The sequence below is a fragment of the Anomaloglossus baeobatrachus genome, chromosome 6 (assembly GCF_048569485.1).
Source record: "Anomaloglossus baeobatrachus isolate aAnoBae1 chromosome 6, aAnoBae1.hap1, whole genome shotgun sequence".
Classification (NCBI taxonomy): domain Eukaryota; kingdom Metazoa; phylum Chordata; class Amphibia; order Anura; family Aromobatidae; genus Anomaloglossus; species Anomaloglossus baeobatrachus.
In genome coordinates, this window is record NC_134358.1 from 413,829,339 (window position 1) to 413,846,871 (window position 17,533).

Genomic DNA, 17,533 nt, shown 5'->3' on the forward strand with positions numbered 1-17,533 from the left:
TACTCGGTCCCCGCCGAGTAGACCGAGTACAGTGATACTCGTGCGAGTACCGAGTAGTAACAAGCATGCTCGCTCATCACTATTTATGTACCATCTCTATTTTGTATTTTTGTATGACTCTGCTTGGTGTATATTTATATTTAAAACTGTTTGGTGTATCCCTTACATATATTATATTGCCCTGTGTCACACCATTGCTTTTCCCTTTGGGGAGCAGGGGTTTTCCAACCTCAACAGAGGATTGGATTGGTGGATATGTGGCTGTATGCCTTTTAAATGGTTTTAATTGTGTGTGATCCCGTGTCCTTTTTGTAATAAAGATTGCCTTTTCATATAATTTGGTGTATCCCTCTTGTTCGCACACTTCTGCCTTTCTCCTTCTAGATATGGTGCCTTCCACACACTTTATTATCAATTGCGATCTTTTCCGTAGAAATTTTCCCCTATTTCTATGTACCATCTCCAGTGCTGTGCTCCCAAGTTATGTCCGTGCATCCCTAGCGATGTCTGTGCTCCGCAAGTGTTGTTTATTTCTCCCAGTACCCGCCTAGTGCTGTCCATGCCCCACTAGTGTCGTCCGTGCCCCCCTAGTGCCGTCCGTCCCCCCTACAGATCCGTGCCACTCTACTGATGTCCGTGCCCCCCAGTGATGTCCATGCCTTCAAAGTGATGTCTGTGCCCTCCCAGTGAAGTCCTTATCCTCCCAGTGATGTCCGTGCCCCCCTAGTGATGTCCGTGCCCCCCTAGTGTTGTCCATGCTCCCCATAGTGATGTCTGTGCCCCCCTAGTGTTCCGTGCTCCCCCCTAGGGATGTCTGTGCACCCCTAGTAATGTCTGTGCCCCCCAGTAATGTCTGTGCTCCGCATAGTGATGTCTGTGCTCCTTCAGTGATGTCTGTGCCCCCCCAGTGGAGTATGTGCCCCCCAAATGCTGTTTGTGCCCCAAAGCCAAATCTATGCCTCCCAGTGATGTCTGTACCCCAGCGTCTCTTGTGATGTATATGCTCCAGCCGCTTCAGTGATGTATATGCCCTCAGCCTCTCTTTTGATGTATATGCCCTCATCCTTGTCTTGTGATGTATATGCTACCAGCCCCTCCAGTGGTGTATATGCCTCAACGTCTCCTGTTATGTGTCCAGCCCCTCCTGTGATATATACAGCACAGGAGATGCTGGGGCCATATACATCACATGAGGGGCTGGGGCATATATACAACAAGAGGGGCTGGAGAATATATACAACAAGAGGGTCTGGGGCATATATACAACAAGAGGGGCTGGGGCATATATATAACAAGAGGGGCTGGGGCATATATAATACAAAAGGGGCTGAGGCATACAGATCACAGGAGGGGCTGGGTCTTACACATCACAGGATGACCTGGGGCATATATATCTCCTGTAATGTATATACAGCAGTCCCAGCGTCTCCTATGTGATGTATATACAGCAGTTCCAACATCTCCTATGTGATGTATATGCCCCCAGCCCCTCCTGTGATGTATGTACAGCAGTCCCAGTGTCTCCCATGTGATGTATATGCCCCCAGACACTCCTGTGATGTATGTACAGCAGTCCCAGTGTCTATTATGTGATGTATATGATTTACCATTTATTATCACAAAGAGTTGACTGCGCTCCAGACCGAGACAAACCTAGAAAAGTATTTGTGAGAAGCAACATGATCAATATCACCGAAAATTAACGGCCACATCAAAGAGAAGCAGCTCCAGCCACCACAGTAGGGGTGAGTTAATTAATTGTTTGACCAAATATAGCAGAGAAAATTGAACAATTCCCGAAAGTTATTAGAAATTTCCAAATAGCCCCTGGCAGTAAAAAGGTTCCCCACTCCTGGTCTAGAGCAACGATTAATGGTGACACTGAGGCAAAATTTTTATTTATTTGGTAATTGCAAAGATTTATTGTAAATGTTCATAAAATTCAATTAGTTGAATAAAATACTGTAGATTACATTGACATCCATTTACTGTCATTTTGTTAACTGTTCCTATATTCTTCTAAATATTTATTGTTTTTAAGTTTTATTTATGGTAAAAAAAAATACTTTCATTTTTTTTCATAGATACCTGGCTCCTGGAGAAAGCTTCACCTCACTACATTAACAATTTTACTTGAGAATTTCAACAATTTGTGAGTTGGTTCGCGAAATGTGTGAGTGATTTGGGAGAAGTTACATTCACTCGTTTTACCACAACCATCTCCTCTCCTCAGTGGCTTGGAATTGCGGAAAACTTCTACACAGTAGCCATTGCAGATACCAGATACCGTTTTGTCGCTGTTGATATTGGTGCATATAATGTATACTAAAAATATGTACAAGTGTATTTCATTACGGTACAATGCATTTCTCAATATTCTGTAATGTTAAAACCAGTGCTTTTTTTGCGGCGGTACGCGCTGGTACGGCGTACCGGAAAATCTGAAGAGTGCCTCTGGCTCTGTCCACATGGCTAATTTGTAAACTATACAAATTAGCCATGTGGAGCGGAGTCACAAGCCAGAGGCGTGTCTAGGTGGAAGTCTGCCGGGGTGGGAGCCGCTATTCTCTAAGCGTGGCTGTCACGCTGCCAGCCGCACTCATAGAAAGTGCAGCGTGCAGCTCCCACTGCTCAATTGTCCTTGTATCTGTCAGACGCGAGGACAATTGAAGCGGTGATCCCTGGCACTGATTTCCACATCAGAGCGACAGCTTTCATGTGATAAGGTCAGCTGACCAGACTGCTGACCCGGAAGCCAGCGCCGCAGCGCGGAGGCAGCAGAGAAACACTGTTAAGTGCTCCACTTTGGAGCTGAAGAAGACACGGAGGAGGAACATTATGGGGTAAGAGGGGAGTATTTATGAAACAGTATGGGGGGAGAGAGGGTAGGGGAGGGAACTATCTGTGGACACACATTGGGGGGACAGAGGGTGGGGAGGGGGCAATATCTATAGCAAACTATCTGTGGACAGAGTATGGTGGGAAGAGAGGATGGGGAGGGGGAAGTATCTTTGGACACAGTATGGGGAGAGAGAGGATGAGGTTTCATGCATGGGGACAGAGAGGATGAGGTTTCATGCATGGGGACAGAGGATGAGGGGTGATGCATGGGGAGAGGATGAGGTTTCATGCATGGGGACAGAGAGGATAAGGGGTGATGAAGGGGGACAGAGAGGATGAGGTTTCATGCATGGGGACAGAGAGGATGTGGAGCAAACTGGAAAGAAATTTTGAGGACACAGAATAAAGAGTGACATGGTATGAGGAGCAAGTGGGCAGGATTGGGAGTGAGGTGGAAAAGTATATGGACACACAGAAGGTAGTGAGGAGACAGTAAGGGATGAGAAGAATGTGAGGGGCACAGAATAGAGACTGGGTGGTGGAGGGGGTGGTATGGAGAGGGGGCAGAATGGGAGGACAGTATGAGGTTATAGCAAGGAGGGGGAGTGTGATGAAGGCACAGTATAAAGACTGGGCAGTATAAGGGGACACAGTGTAAAGGACACTGTAAACAGTAGGCTCAGTTTGGAAAGAGGGAATATGGAGGTCATGTACCATAAGAGGGACAGTGTAGGTCATATTTTGTGCAGAGAATACTGTGAGGGGCCATTATTTATTCTGGGGCACAGTGTAGGGCAGATATTTTTAAGTAGAAGTATTATAATCATTCTGCTATTTTTAGGAGCATCGTGTCGGGATGTGTTACAGAAGACCGGAGAAGATAGAAATCTGCAGAGACGAGATGTGAATGTGAAAAGTCATCATTGCGTCAGGACAAGATGAAGAATAGAAAGAAATGACTAGAGACAACATCATCTATAAAGGTACCTGAATGTAAATGTTTATTTGTGATACTGACAATGTCTTATCATTAGGCCTTGGACCCACTTGTGCATTGCTTCTGATTTGAGCGCAATGGGACCCTCACTTATCAGCTGATTATGGTGCAGGTGGCCGGAAATGCTTATTTCTGGATCTGCTCCATCCTCTGATAGTGTCTGTGGCCGGGTACTGCACATCCGCCTCATTGATTGTAACAGGAGACTCCTGCTACTATCAGAAAACGGAGCAGATCCAGAACTGAGCACTTCCGGCCACTTGCCACCACCGACACCTAGAGTAGGGAATTGGTGGGGTTGCCAGATGCCGACCCCGACCAGTCAGACATTTGTGACCTATCCTAAGGAAAGGTCATTAATGTTAAAGTAGTGGACAATCTCTTTAATAAAGTCTTGTGCCGTCTGACAAGTTAAGGGTTACTATGTTTTTATTCATGTTGTTAGGAGCATTAAAGGGGTTGTCTAAATTTGTGATGAGTCTGCAGTCACTCCTTGTGTCACTCTGTGACTGCAGCTTTGTGAATTCTCCCAGTGCTCACACTGCACGCTGTCAGGATTCTCTGGTGCTGGCGGTAAGAGCGTGAGGTTATGAAGCTGCAAATATGGGATTTACATACAGTGGCATGAAAAGGTTTGGGCACCGCTAGTCAAAATTACTGTTATTGTGAACAGCTAAGCAAGTTGAAGATGAAATGATCTCTGAAAAGCATGAAGGTAATGATGACACCTTTCCTTTGTATTTTAGGGGAATATATATATATTCATGTTTTGCATTTTTAAATTAACAAAAATGGAAAATGGGTCGATTCAAAGGTTTGGGCACCCTACACAGTTAGTACCTAGTAGCACCCCCTTTGGCAAGTATCATAGCTTATAAACGCTTTTTGTAGCCAACCAAGAGTGTTTGAATTCTTATTTGAGAGATTTTCATCCATTCTTATTTGGAAAAGTCTTCCAGTTCTGTGAGATTCCTGAGTCGTCTTGCATGCACTGCTCTTTTGAGGTTTAGCCACAGATTTTCAATGATGTTCAGATCAGGGGCCATTGTAAAACCTTCAACTTGCACCGTTTGAGGTCGTCTATTATGGATTTTCACATGTGTTTAGGATAATATCCATTTGTGGAAGCCATCCTCTTTTCAACTTCAGCTTTTTTACATATAGAGTTATGTTTGCATCAAGAATTAGTTGAAATTTCATTGAATCCATTCTTTCTTCTACCCGTAAACTGTTCTCCATGCCATTGTCTGTGTGGGGCCCCGAGGTTCGGTGTCGGTGCAGCGGTGCATTACCTTCAGGGACTCCACGCGGCTGGACCTTGTCACAGGTAGGAAATCTTCTATTTTGATTGTCGTGACGCCACTCTCAGAATTGCGGTCAGTGGAGACCGCCACTGCAGGTTAGGGGTGCCTGGGGCTGATGGTAGGTGCAGTCAGTTGTAATAGCCTCCTGAGAGTGAGGCATGCCCCAGGGTCCCGTGTAGGTGTGTGGAACTACAAGTCGCAGAATGACTCACACGCACAAGCAGGATGTCTTTCAGGGGTTTTACTCACTGATGATGGCAGGGTGAGTAACCCGGGCGTAGCTGGGATGAACCAGGCTGGAACCAGGTGTCCTTCAGGCTGACTGATGAGGGTGACTACCAACTCGCCTTCCTTAGCCCGTTGTGTTTTGAGGTAACCCCTGCTTGAAGCCCTGCTGGGGTCGCCCAGGGAAGTTGCTGGTGCCTCTCTCCCCTTCTGTTTTGGCCCGTTTGCTTGTAGCCTGGACCAGGTCACTCCGGCTGCTTGCCTCCTGTGAGCTATGGGCCCTCACTGTGGCTACGTGGCTGCGGACTCTGTGGTGTTGTCTTGGGGGTGTAAAGTGCCCCCTCATGCAGGTTTGGCAAAGGAAAGGTGAATCTATCCCTGCACTGGGACCTGCTACCCGTTTGGGCCTGGTTCTCCCTGACAGTCTCTTTACTTTCCACTCCGTTGCTCTCTCTTTAGCTGTGTGTGGATTTCGGGCAGCACTCCCAGGTGACCGTTCTCCCCCGTCGGTAGTCACTGCGCGGACGCTGTTAGACTGCAACAGCTCCAGGGTCTGCTCCTCACGTCTGCTTTCCCTGAGCTGCACACTAAACTGGCTCACTGCTCCTCCTCTCCTATTCTTGCCTACGTCACCTAGCAACCAGGCTCTCTACCACACCCCTCGAGTGGAGATGGAGGCTTCGCCCCTTCCACCCCTCGGGTGGAGATGGAGGCTTCGCCCCCTCCTGGGATCCCCAGGGGTCCTCTCAAAGGTAAATGTGTGAGACCTGATCACTATGCGCCTGTGTAGTCACACCTCGGTCAGCCTTCTGGATTACCTGTTTTGTACTGTCCCCAGCATGGGTGCAGTACTCAGTGGTGCCTGACCAGGTCAGGGGCGCCACATTCCCCCTTAGTTATCACCAGCACGTCCTCGGGCTGCAAGACAACATTTTAAAATGCGTAAAACAGTAAAACATGGTAAAACGTTTAAAACCATCAGGTACCATACATCACCACCCTCCACCCACAAGTCCGTTAACCCACCCTAAACCCTCTCTTTCTTTCCATCTGCCTCTCCCGTTGGCCGCGCCTTCAGCCACTTCTGGCAGGATGTAGAGGCGGCTTTCATGGTCTGGTGGTTTCAGGGTATACCTGGCCTGGTGGAGCCGCGCCTTCAGCCACTTCTGGCAGGATGTAGAGGCGGCCTCCACAGTTGGTGCTGACCAGGTACCCTCTTTGTGGTGGAGAGCCAGGCCCCATAAACAGGCGTGCTCCCTGGTAGTGGTTGTACCTCTGGGGTAACTATAAACACTGCGAGAGTTTGTGGCTATAGCCAGTTCATAGCCTTAAGGTTCATTTTTCAAAGTGCAAAAAGAGGTTTCTCACATTAGTTCATGTGGGCACATTTCTTGAACATGTAAACGTTGCAAAACTTGTCAAAACTTGTAACTTCTGTACTTTACTTTACTTTACATGAACTTTGCTCCTTCTTCCTCCTTACCAGGGCTTGGGCCTGTAGGGCTGCGGCACCTGTTGCTTTCTCCATCTCTGTCATCATCTGTAGTGGTCTCATCAATGGGTTCTTTGTCTTTTCTTTCCTCTTCTTCTGTGTCTTTATCTTTTTCTGTTGTTGAGATAGCAGGTTTACTGTAGGGATTGCTGGGGCAGGGTGTGACATCTAGTGCATACCATCCTCGTTCTCCTTGGTGCTTTGTGAATTCTACTGAGTCTCCTATCTGTAGGTTTCTTCCTGGATGTCCTCTTGGTAAATGTGCTCTAACATCCCTTCTATTCACAAAGATGCCTTCTTTCATGCCAGGTACAACTATGAAGCCATATCCTGATTTCAAGTTGAAGTCTTCCACAACTCCTCGACAAAGTGGGCCTCTGACCTGCGATTTGGCTCTTCTCAAGGACCGCTTTTCCTCTAAGTCTCTGGCTGTTACTTCGTCTTTTCTATCTGGAGATTGCTGTGCAGGTGGATCCCTTGTCCTGCTGCGGCGCTGTGTCTTGTGGGCTGGATTCTGCTGGGCTGCTACTTCACTGCTTGCAGGCTCCCAGGTGTGGTATCTGGGCAAATCTTCCTCAGCGGAGGATGTCGGGCCCTCTTCATCCCAGCGGGAGTACGGCAGCATCTCTGGCTCTTGGACTGGTGCTGCATCCACTGCTGATGGCTCTGGGGTCAGCTTCTCAGCTTCCTGGCCTCCCCTCCCCCTTAGTTCTTCTGGGCACTCCTCTTGTGGCAGCGCTAGGGATGGATTTTCATCAGCAGGCCAGGGCGGGGGACCCTTTGACATGAATGTTGCAGGAGTCTTCCTGGGAGCATGCGGAGGGAGCAGATACCGGTCCACCATCTCCTTTGGGAAGTGGGCCTCTAGATCAGCCTTCAGCTTCCAGTATTCGGGGTCCTCCCCCAGCAGGGAGTTCCTAGCAGGGACTTCCTTGGGCTGAGGAGCGGTGTCTGCTCTGGCCTTGCAGGCCGGGGTAAATACTTGTACAGTCTTGTCTTGGCGGGCCGAGCCTGGCGTGGCAGCGGCCTGGTCTTGGCGGGCCGAGCCTGGCGTGGCAGCGGCCTGGTCTTGGCGGGCCGAGCAGGGCATCGCTGCGGCGGCCTGGATTGGCGTCGCAGCTGCGATGGGATCTGTGCGGGCCGGGCTGGGCGCTTCTGTGGCCTGGATTGGCGTCGCAGCTGCGATGGGATCTGTGCAGGCCGGGCTGGGCGCTTCTGCGGCCTGGATTGGCGTCGCAGCTGCAGCCGGTCCTTGGCGGGCCGCACCTGGCGTGGCTGCGGCCTGGTTCAACACCTCACTTGCGGCGCGGACGAGCGTCGCTGCTGCGGTGGGGTCTTGGCGGGCCGGGCCTAGCATGGCGGCGGCCTGGGTCAGCGTCACACCTGCGGCGTGGAGGAGGGTCGCGGTGGCAGCCGGATCCTTGCGGGCCGGGCTGGGCATCGTTGCGGCGGCCTGGGCTCGGCGGGCCGCACCTGGCGTGACTGCGGCCCGGTTCAGCGTCGCAGCGCCGGGCGCCTCTTCAGGGACCGCGGGCATGGCAGCAAGGGTCGGGGCACTCGCGCTGACAGGGGCAACACAGGACTCACCCATCGGTAACGTCGTCGGGGCCTGAGTCGTCGCCGCTCGGTCTGGCACTCGTCGTGCGGTTCCCCTCTCGTAGGCCTGAACCGCCGCAGCCATCTCCTGCAGCTCCGCACGTCCCTCTCGGATCTGCTGCACGATCCTCGCTTCCAGTCGGTTACTGAACTGGGCCAGCTCCCAGGACCACCAGGCAGCGGAACCCGGCTCTGGGCTCCTATCTTCAGACGCCATCTTCGCCGCGTCGTCGCTGCTCTGCAGATCTTTCCTCAGCAGCAGGCCTCCGACTCTTCCTTGCAGCCTCAGTGCCAGTTCCTTCACTGCTTTGAACTCTTCACCCAACAGCAGGCTTCTCAGTTTCTGCTCTGCCTTTTCCAGCAGCAGGCTTCTGGCTCCCTTTCCTTCCCGACGTCTCTGAACGCCTCCGCTCTCATCACTTGCGAAGCCAGGACTCTCCAGGGGATATCTGGGTAGCCACACCTCTTCGTGGGCGGTAACTTCTCCCAGCGCGGGCTGCTGTTGTTTTTCAGCGCGCTTTTCATGGTGGCAATATGGCGGCGCTTCCAATTTTCCAAGCGGACCGCCCAGGCACATAGTCACCTGTCTGAACAGGTCTAGTCCTTATCCTGTTCGTGACGCCAGATGTGTGGGGCCCCGAGGTTCGGTGTCGGTGCAGCGGTGCATTACCTTCAGGGACTCCACGCGGCTGGACCTTGTCACAGGTAGGAAATCTTCTATTTTGATTGTCGTGACGCCACTCTCAGAATTGCGGTCAGTGGAGACCGCCACTGCAGGTTAGGGGTGCCTGGGGCTGATGGTAGGTGCAGTCAGTTGTAATAGCCTCCTGAGAGTGAGGCATGCCCCAGGGTCCCGTGTAGGTGTGTGGAACTACAAGTCGCAGAATGACTCACACGCACAAGCAGGATGTCTTTCAGGGGTTTTACTCACTGATGATGGCAGGGTGAGTAACCCGGGCGTAGCTGGGATGAACCAGGCTGGAACCAGGTGTCCTTCAGGCTGACTGATGAGGGTGACTACCAACTCGCCTTCCTTAGCCCGTTGTGTTTTGAGGTAACCCCTGCTTGAAGCCCTGCTGGGGTCGCCCAGGGAAGTTGCTGGTGCCTCTCTCCCCTTCTGTTTTGGCCCGTTTGCTTGTAGCCTGGACCAGGTCACTCCGGCTGCTTGCCTCCTGTGAGCTATGGGCCCTCACTGTGGCTACGTGGCTGCGGACTCTGTGGTGTTGTCTTGGGGGTGTAAAGTGCCCCCTCATGCAGGTTTGGCAAAGGAAAGGTGAATCTATCCCTGCACTGGGACCTGCTACCCGTTTGGGCCTGGTTCTCCCTGACAGTCTCCTTACTTTCCACTCCGTTGCTCTCTCTTTAGCTGTGTGTGGATTTCGGGCAGCACTCCCAGGTGACCGTTCTCCCCCGTCGGTAGTCACTGCGCGGACGCTGTTAGACTGCAAGAGCTCCAGGGTCTGCTCCTCACGTCTGCTTTCCCTGAGCTGCACACTAAACTGGCTCACTGCTCCTCCTCTCCTATTCTTGCCTACGTCACCTAGCAACCAGGCTCTCTACCACACCCCTCGAGTGGAGATGGAGGCTTCGCCCCTTCCACCCCTCGGGTGGAGATGGAGGCTTCGCCCCCTCCTGGGATCCCCAGGGGTCCTCTCAAAGGTAAATGTGTGAGACCTGATCACTATGCGCCTGTGTAGTCACACCTCGGTCAGCCTTCTGGATTACCTGTTTTGTACTGTCCCCAGCATGGGTGCAGTACTCAGTGGTGCCTGACCAGGTCAGGGGCGCCACATCTGCAGCAGAACCCCACCACATGATTGATCCACCCCCATGATTAATGGTTGATGAGATACTTTTTTCTTGAAATTCTGTGTCCTTTTTTCTCCACATCAATCATTGTGGCCAAAGAGTTCTTTTTTAACCTCATCGCTTCACAGGACTTGTTTCCAAAATACATCATCTTCTTTACATGTTCTTTTTCATACTTCTGACGCTGAATTTTTTTGGTAAAAATGCAGGAGAGGTTTTCTTCTGATGACTCTTCCATGAAGGCGATATTTGTGCAGATGTCTCTGAACAGTAGAACAATGTACCACAACTCCAGAGTCTGCTAAATCTTCCTGAAGGTCTTTTGAAGTCAATCAGGGGTTCTGATTTGCCTCTCTAGCAATCCTACGACCAGCTCTCACAGAAATTTTGCTTTGTTTTCCAGACCTCATCTTGACCTCTACTCTTCCTCGTAACTGACATTTCTTCATTACATTTCAAACTGAGGAAAGGGCAACTTGAAAACACTTTGCTATCTTCTTATAGCTTTTTCCTGCTTTGTGGGCCTTTACCATTTTCATTTTCAGAGTGCTAGGCAGCTGCTTAGAAGAAGCCATGGCTGCTGTTTTTTTGGCACAGGGTTAAAGGAGGCTTGGTTTTTATAAAGCTATGAAATTTGCATCACCTGGCATTTCCTAATGATGATAGTGAACAAGCTATAACCCTAACAGGCTAAATAAGGTCTGAAATCTTGGTCAAAGTTATCTGAGCACACAAATCTCCAAGGGTGCCCAAACTTTTGCATCGGCCCATTTTCCTTTTTGTAATTTTTAAAATGTAAAAGATGAAAATACATTTTTTTTTGCTAAAAATGCAAAGGAAATGTGTGATCTTTAACTTTATGCCATTTAGAGATCATTTAATCTTCAACTTGCTTAACTGTTCACAATAACACTAATTTTGACCTGGGGTGCACAAACTTTTACATGCCACTGTAGATGTGGTCACGTGCTGAACAGACATGCTCAATGAAAATGAATTGACTGAGGCTGGAACATCAAATCAGAATGTGGCCAGAAGTATACAAATCTCATACTTGTGGTCTCATGATCGTCCACTCTCTCCACTGGCAGCGGCAGAACCCCCGCTCCTCAATGTCGGCCGCTGGCGCCTGACAGCACCCCCAACTCCCCTCCCCCGCACCTCGCCTCAGAGATTCGTACCAGCAAATATTTTTTTTACAAAAAAAGCACTGGTTAAAACTTTAAAGTTGAGCATACGTTTTTTAGAAAGGACAGAAAAACAGTATATGTACTATATGTTTTCATATCCGTTTCAATACATGTATAGTTAACAAATATATAAATCTTTTGACATATCTTAGCTTTTGTTTACTTAATGAAAGTCTATGGATGCGTTAACATATACTGTATGTTAGTATCTGTTTGGGGTGGTTTCTAACGTATACGTCTGACAGACTGCACAAATGCAATGTGAAAGCACCCTTACTCTGTAATGTGTCATAGTGTCTGTACATGTCCCCTGTAAATTGTAAAATGCTGCAGAATATACTGGCGCTAAGTAAAAACATATTATTATTATTACATTTTTTTATTTTTTTTTTATAGCAAAATGGCATAGTTTTCCAACCCAGCAGAGGTGAATCTATGGTTTCATGCACCTTGGGCAATAAAACCTGTTTGCCACTCTTTCTATGCACAAGCGGTTTGAATATTTTTCATGTGACCCCTCATACAGTGGGTACAGAAAGTATAAATTCAAAAAAGTTCATTTTTTTCCTCATTAATGTACACCCTGCACCCTGTCTACACAGAAAAAAAACAGAAACGTAGACATTTTTGCAAATTTATTAAACAAGAAAATTTGAAATATCACATGGTCATAAGTATTCAGACCCTTTCCTCAGTATTGAGTAGAAGCACCTTTTGAACTAGTTCAGCCATGAGTCTTCTTGAGAATGATGCAACAAGTTTTTCACACCTGGATTTGGGGATCCTCTGCCATTCTTCCTTGCAGATCCTCTCCAGTTCTGCAGGTTGGATGGTGAACGTTGGTGGACAGCTATTTTCAGGTCTCTCCAGAGATGCTCAATTGGGTTTAGGTCAGGGCTCTGGCTGGGCCAGTCAAGAATGCTCACAGAGTTGCTCTGAAGCCACTCCTTTGTTATTTTAGCTGTGTGCTTAGGGATTGTATTGGGCAGGTGATGAGCAGTGCCTGGTTTTCTCCACACACACCGCTTAGAACTTTTTAGTGATAATTCTATCTTTGTCTCATCAGACCAGAGAATTTTATTTCTCAAAGTCTGGGAGTCCTTCATATGTTTTTTTGCAAACTCTATGCAGGCATTCATATGTCTTGCACTGAGGAGACGCTTCCGTTAGGCCACTCTGCCATAAAAGCCCGACTGATGGAGGGCAGCAGTGATAGTTGACCTTGTGGACCTTTCTCCCATCTCCCTACTGCATCTCTGGAGCTCAGCCACAGTGATCTTGAGGTTATTCTTAACCTTTTTTTTCTGTCAAGATGGGGTGCAGAGTCTACATTAATGAGAAAAAAATGAACTTTTTTGAATTTACCAAATGGCTTGAATGAAACAAAGAGTGAAAAATTTAAAGTGGTCTGAATACTTTCCGTACCCACTGTATGTGACTTACATACTTACAGTCACGTGCTGACTAACTTCTCTTCCTGATTCTCACAATGGTCAGTGGAAAAACTGCAGGCCCGGTTTTACTGAGAGAAGCATGACCCTGGAATTGTAGATTCCGGAATTTTCCCAATGACACCCCACCCCTCTATTCCCCATCTTATCTTATAATAACTACTCCAACACCAATTTTCTTTGGATAATTTGGTCATTGCAGCCGTTTATTAAACAAATACATAACAGAAAAACATACAGTGGGGTAAGGTCCCTGAAGCTAAAACTATGGTGATTCACATGACCAAACCAAAAACCAACTTGCTCCAAGCCATTTCCCACACAGGCTCCAAACAGTAAGTGCTATTTCCTCCATTAACTAAAAACACACATAGGAGCCCCGACAGACTTTGTCGGGATCCCCCAAAATCACCAGATGACCAACCATTATTTGCCAATGAGGGAATCCATACCCGGATGGATTCCCCAAACCAATTTACCCAACTTCAAGGACCCACCAAGAAACCTGTTCCATGCAACTACAACCCGATAACTCTCATTATATTCCCCCCAAAAAAACTTGACAGCCCATTGTAAATAAGATTTTCTGGGAGGGCGGGTGGGACTCTGACTTTGTCCCAAAAGAGTGGGAATGGTACCGCTCCACCCTCCGTTTCCCCCTTTAAAAACCCTGCACGGGGTTCACTTCTCCCCCACGAGATATCTTGACCTCCCCTCCAATGTGGGTCACGCTGGCCTCCACCCATGGCCCAGGGTGTGTGGGGGGGGTAGTGCTACGGCCATTCTGGAAGACAGTTAGGTGGTACTTGACAGTAAGTGTGCATATTGCATATGAGTGGTCATGTGATGACCGCTGGAATCAGTGAGTATCTAACACGTTGTTAGGAGTTAGCATGCTACAGTGCTTAATTTTATTATTAAAGGGGTAGTCCAAAGGCTGAAAAATTTTCAACCTAAATCCCTGTCTATTTATTGACCCAATCTAAACTAATTTTCAATATAGCTGTATTAAAAAATTCCTACTCTTTCCTGACTACACTATCTAATTACTATTTTTTTAGATTGAAATTTCTTCAGCCTTCAGACCACCCCTTTAATGCTCCTAATATAAACACAGATTTAGTAATTCTTAACTTGTCAGATGGCGCAATACTTTATTACCATAGCCATACAATATATCATGGTATTTGACAAGTCATGGATTGTTACATGTGTACAGAATCAAAATCAATAACCATTTAGGAATACAGCATCAGAACCACCATCAGTACACAAGTACAGCACCAGTATCGACATCCTAATTAGCTGTAACTGCCACACGGCCCTTAGATATAACCTTCACACTATTTGCCCTTATTAACAATAACTGATGCATTGTCTACCCTTATTAGTACACTGGCTTCTCATGGGGCCCCTCTTTATGCAGTTGATCCATGCTGTCCTCTCACACTTTCACCCCCTGAACTGCCCAGTCTCTATACTGTGCCCTCTCATACTCCCCATTCTACATACTGTTCCCTCACATTATTCCTCCCCACACCTTGCATAAAATTCTTATGTTCCTTCAGCACCATTGTAGGGCTTAACTCATCATTATCTGCTCCATATCTGCAGCACAGGAGTGTCATTGTCGCGGGCAGGGAGGACGCCACTGCGCTGCGCTCGCTAACGATCGGGTCCGGCGCTGCTGCTCGGTGGCTCGAGCGGTGGGCCGGATCCGGGGACTCGAGCGGCGCTCCTCGCCCGTGAGTGAAAGGGGTGGTTAGTTTGGAGAATTTAGTCTCTGACGCCACCCACGGGTCGTGGTGAAGATAGGCACCACCGCTGCTGATGACGGGGATCCCGGGAGCGATGGTAAGGAGCAGTTGGGATGTTGTTTTCCCCCTCCGTGGGTAGGGGTCGGTGGTCCCGGGGCCCGATGATGTGAAGGGGAGGCTGGGTTGGTGAGGTACAGGGTTGCAGGGACAGCGCGGCGCGGTGCCGGATGGCACGGGTGTACTCACTCAGCAAGAAAGGTACAAAGTCCTCGGTAAACCAAATGGCTGGATGGACGGGTCCCGCAGCCGGCTGCAGTGTCTCTCCCTGGACAGGTGATGGCGGCTGTCTTTCCCTGCACCTTGATGTTCTCCTTCTGACTACTATGGATTCCCAACAGTAGTCCGCTCCCCGGTGTATGGGTACCGGAGGAACCCGTTTGCCCGCAGACGCTGGCCCTTGGGTCTCTAGCCTTAGGCGGTAGCTGTATACTCTCACGGTGTGGGCGGTTTCCTTCAATCGGGACTTTTGTTGTTATGAAACCCCTGGGGTTCCAGTCACATTCGGATCTGACTATTGATGGCGGCTCCAAGCCTGGTCGGGGTCCGATGGCCCTGCCTGTGTGTGCTGGCTTCACTTCGCTCCCCGGTCTGTACCGGCGGGCCGTCGCCCGACCCCGGTCCTACGGTTCCGCGTTGCTCCACCACTCCTGCAGACGGCCACCACCGTCTGCCAACCTTGCTGTCAGTGCCTGGGCCGCAAACCCAGACACCCAAGTGCTCACTCCTCTCACTTCAAACTCCAACACTGAACTGTCACTTTTCCCGCCTCCAGGCCTGTGAACTCCTCGGTGGGTGGGGCCAACTGCTTGGCTCCACTCCACCTGGTGTGGACATCAGACACTGGAGGGAGGCAACAAGGGTTTTTGTTTGGCTGGTGTCCCTGTCTAATGGGGGTGGGGGTGTTTGTGTGTTATCTGTGATGACCTGGCTAGTCCAGGGCGCCACATTATCAACAACATGATCAAGTTTTCTCATTACACTGCTGTATGTTGTCTTAACTCTTCAAGTGCCAGCGGTCAGAACTTCAATTATATTCGAGCTTCAAAGGCACCAGTACAATTAATTGCAGGGCACGGACCTATTACATGTTCTCTGAGCCAGCTGTCAATTTAATAACCAGTTTGGAGATTGGCCAAATCTCACTCCTGGGAGTGGCAAAATGCTGCCATATGGGGCACACCTCAGATTGTTGCAATGGCTCAATGGCTGCCGTGTCCACTGCACTAGTTTCACCCGTGCCCTTGCCTTCTTAACTATGCCACTGCTGCTTAGATGGGGGTCAATGAACAATTTTAAAGTATGTAAAGTGCTGCAAAATATGTTGGCATTATTTAACTAATAGAAATAATAAAATAATTCAGTGGTCGCTCGTGTGCTGCTGCTCTTTCCATTGTCTATGGGATGGATTATGATAATGGAGTACTAATTAATTAAGTGAAAAAACAGCAATCAAAACATTGAGGTTCTATAGTGTAGAAGATTAAAAATTAAGAAAAATGTATAAAAATTATAAGATACATAAAACTGTTCTTTTCTACACAATGAATTTAAATACTAGAATTTGTAATTGCATTTTTATCACTAATTTTTCAAATTAATGTTGCTTTTTTATTATTACTATTTTTACTGCTGAATAAATGAATAAATAAATGTACACTATTTTATTATATAGCATATTTCTTTCAAATAATAATAAAAAAAAGGAAACAAACTGAAAACAAAACTCTGCATTCCATTGTAGTTTTGTGTGAAGCACGTGAAGGCTTTTTTCCACGTTAAACATTTAATTAAAAATAGACTTATACAACTATAAAGTAACAAAGTATGCCGATAGTCACCCTCCCTACTGTCCACCACTGCTGCAGTCTTTGTTTACTGGTGGAAGCAGTGTTGCCACAATTACAGCGCATATAATTGCTGCGGCCAATCACTGAGCTCAGCAGTCTGTTCCTACACTGTCGGATGAGTAACAGGCAGCTGAGATTGTTATTTCATATCTTTGATGGGTTATTCCAAGAGTCAAGTTATCCCATGTGTGGTGCCCCTGAGTCTTTCTTCGCCACAGAGGTGTTGTATCCCATTCTGAGTAAGAAGGGGGTCATCTACCAGTTCACAGACAAAACCTGCACACACTAATTGTTAGGTCACACACTGGGTCAGGGTTTAAGGCAGGTACCCCATTAATGCTGAGGAGCAGCGACCAGTATACCTGGTTATGGGGCCTTAAGTCCCATTCACTGTCCTGGAGGGGTGGAGCCTGGCAGGGGGGAGTGTAGGAGGAGTCAGAGGGGTAGTTAGGAAAACCGGTTAGTTCAAGTTTGAATGAGGCAGTCTGTCAGAGCAGTGACAGTGGACAGGAGTCTATGACAAGAAGTCTGAGAGACAGGAGTGAGGAGACTTTGGTTTTGTGGTGAAGACCCTGGGGCCCTGCTAGGTCCAGGTGACACCGAGGAGAAGGATTCCAGAGTGCAACAGATGTGCGGGAGGCCTCCGTAGACTTGTTCCACCAAGAAAACCGAGGTGGAGGAATCTGGTCACAATAACGAAGACAGTCCCCAGGCTAAAGAAAGAAAGACATTTCCTTTAGCAATCTGATGGCTTGGGTGATTGCTGTAGGCACCCAAGGCCACAACCTGCCTCCCCTCCCCTGCAAGGGGGGCAATAAAAGGACCGAGGTCAGCCACCCTTTGGACAGGCTCGATGACGGAGGCGCAGGACAGTCCAGTGAAGGTCAGCGCTAGTGAGACGGCCAGGAAAGGCACATTGAGGGGTGCACCGGTATTGACCTTTGACCTGCTTGGGATCGGCGGA